The sequence below is a fragment of the Aphelocoma coerulescens genome, chromosome 6 (assembly GCF_041296385.1).
Source record: "Aphelocoma coerulescens isolate FSJ_1873_10779 chromosome 6, UR_Acoe_1.0, whole genome shotgun sequence".
Taxonomy (NCBI): domain Eukaryota; kingdom Metazoa; phylum Chordata; class Aves; order Passeriformes; family Corvidae; genus Aphelocoma; species Aphelocoma coerulescens.
Window position 1 is genome coordinate 18,088,061 of NC_091020.1, and position 3,015 is coordinate 18,091,075.

The window sequence follows — 3,015 nt, forward strand, 5'->3', positions numbered from 1 at the left end:
CAGGAAGACCAATGCACCACTTGCCTATGGGGATTTCTCCTGAAACAGATCCTGAAGAGGCAGCAAGTGGAGAGGGAGGATTGACATGTGACAGCTGTTAGTTTGCACATGACGTTGGTCACTTCATGCATGTGAGGGAGGTGCTCAGACAAGGTACTGAAGAGTGAAGGAAGAGCTCTACAAACAAGCACCAAGTTGGGAAAGAAATGGTTCTTCAATGTCCTGTACTAAAGGATGTTATCAGTCTAATTCCTATGCTGACATAGACTGTGGTAACTGCACTGAGTTTAACACATTCCTCTGCAGCATCTTGCACAGCTCCACTGAACTGGCTGGGCAGGCTTCCCAGAAACCTCTGCCGTATTCTGCTATATGCAGGCAGCCAAAATCCTGGATTAACTTTAGAGCAAACCCTGATTAAGTTAAATACAAGTTAAAAATGTCTAGCATTGGATGATAGAACCCTCCATGGCAAGGGGTTAGAACTAGATGATCTTCAAGGTCTCTTCCAACCCAAACTACTCTATGATTCTACAGTAACTCAGCTATGTAACTAGAGATTGAGCCTAATCATCAAGTACACGATTTCAAACACTGCAAATCTAAAGTTAAAAGGCTGCTGGGCATAGAATATGCTGAATTTGAAGCTTGATAGAGACCTACTGAAGTCAGATCCCAACTCAAATCTTAGAAGGAAATATTTGAACAACTCACTTAATATTTCTTTTACTTCCTGAAGGCAATTGTCCACCACTTGCATATGTACGAACAGGAAATTTGTTCAGTAACACAGATAATTTGCTGTGTGGTTTGTGACAAAAATCTATGGACAAACTGCAGATACACAGTTGCAAGCAGGAGGAAATGCAGAGTATGAAGTAATGACTGAAATAGCCATTTAATCATCATGGTCATCTGCCCACAGGCTGTGCACACAGTGGTAGCAGATAAGAGGTTTAAAGAAAGTCTTACAGCAAAAGACTCCAGGAAATTAATCTACTCCGTTTACCAAAAGAAAGGGGAAGCATGTAGTAGGGAACATGGCCAGAGAAGGATCTTCAGTCACACAAGGCTGCTGCAAGAAGCCATCTGTTGCAAGATGTGAAGCCTGAATACACACAGAACTAGAAACACAGCATTTATCTTTCACAGCATGAGGGATTCACCAGTGAGACAAGTGACTCAAGCACCAGGGTGAATCGTGGTTTGGTACATCATGAGTGGATATGTTCCCGGATGATTCCTAGATCAAGCACCCCTGCATTGAATTTGAAGAGGGAAAGGGAAATCCAGATGCCTGTGTTATGCTGAGATCAGTCTAAGCAATCAAACCCACGTCTGCTGGCCATAAAAACCCATGACTCAGTTAACCTCTAAATGTACCAGCCACATCTGATTGTGCAATATCTATGCCTTTTTCCAGTACAAATAAAGCAAACCATGGACTTGTGATACTACCTCAGTGTGTGCAATTCCTTCCTAGATACCACGTCGCTATTAATGTAGCAGGAAAGGGCAGTTGCTGGTTGAAACTTGCTAGTTAGAAACACATCTTTTGGGGTTTATTTTATGTTCTGCTCAACATGCAACAGAGCAAGTAAGTCTGAGCAGCCAAGCCTGAACCTGTTGTCTGCTCTCTAGAAGGCTAAAATTAGCATACTTAAGGTAAACAACTTTCTCATGTTCTTTCTATAAAGGAAGCACCTCAAATCAGAGCTAATCTGCTGAATTTCATTGCTCTTATTCCATTTCCCCACGTGTAAAATGGGGGTTGATGGGAAAAGGGTAGCTTACTTCATATGGGATGACTAAGAAGTATGTGGGCTTTGTTTTCAGAGGCAGTGAGAATCATATTATTGTAAGGGATGTTTGGGGGTTAGGAAAGGGACAATCCCAAAAGTAGTTTATAGAGTTAAAATTCACCCTGCTAGAAGAGGAAAGGAGGTTCAGATATCCTGGCAGGACTTCCTGAACCAGGGATCCCCTAGTTCCATCTTCCAGCCAGTTGAGAATCACTGCAATTGGAAAAGACAGCAAGGAAGCTTGAGTTGAAGAGTCAGGCTACATTCCCTCGGACTGGCCAGTAGCAACAGCCATCCAGCCAAGACACGAGCTACTGGCTGTCAAACCCTGGTAGAGCTGGGCTGGTGCACATCAAGCTCGAACATCTATCACAGGCTGAGTGCATGACACACTTCAGGGAAAGCTGATGCTTCCACCTAGGAGGGATCCTGCAAGAGGGAACTGCACCTTAGTACCATGACTTAGGAGACAAGCTGAAAAGGGAGCTGAGAGTGGGACAGCAACATGTATACTCAGACCCCCTGGAAGAGTAAGCACTTTACTATTTGCAAGTATCTGCTTCTCTTCTGGTGATAGTATTAATTTTAACCTCTTTACCTCTTTCCACAGCCTCTCCTGCAGTTGAATCAAATGCTGATACCAGTTTTCAAAGCTGCACATTCAATTCCCCAAACCTCCCATCAACTGTCCTTGTACCCCAGGTCCACAGGCTACATCAGAGTGCACAGATGGAAGAGAATGTCCACCAGTCTCCTTCCACATTTTGTTTTCTAAACAGATACTTGACTATGCAAATCATTATCACATGAAATCTGAAGCAAGAGGATATTCTCTGTACGCAGTGGAAAGACAAAAGTTAGAGCTAGCATGCTGGATATATTGCATCAGCTTGTTGCATTTAAGTTGCACTTTTCTGTTTTCAAGGGGGTGGGCTCACAGGTTGTTGTCTCTGGCTCCTTGGTCCTATTCCATGTTGCTTTACAAGCTTGACTCTGCTCCTAACACTCATCACTTCTCACGGGCTGCAGTAAGATGATGATGCATAAATCATAAAAGTACTACCTCAATAACAGGAAACGGTCTTAGCTTCCACATTTTTCTCCAAGTCATTGGTTGGGGGAAAAAAAACAGGAATCAGTCTGCTTGCTGTAAAGGGTCTAAAATCAGTTTTCACACCCGTTTCATATGAAAGGATATATATTTTAGCAGTAC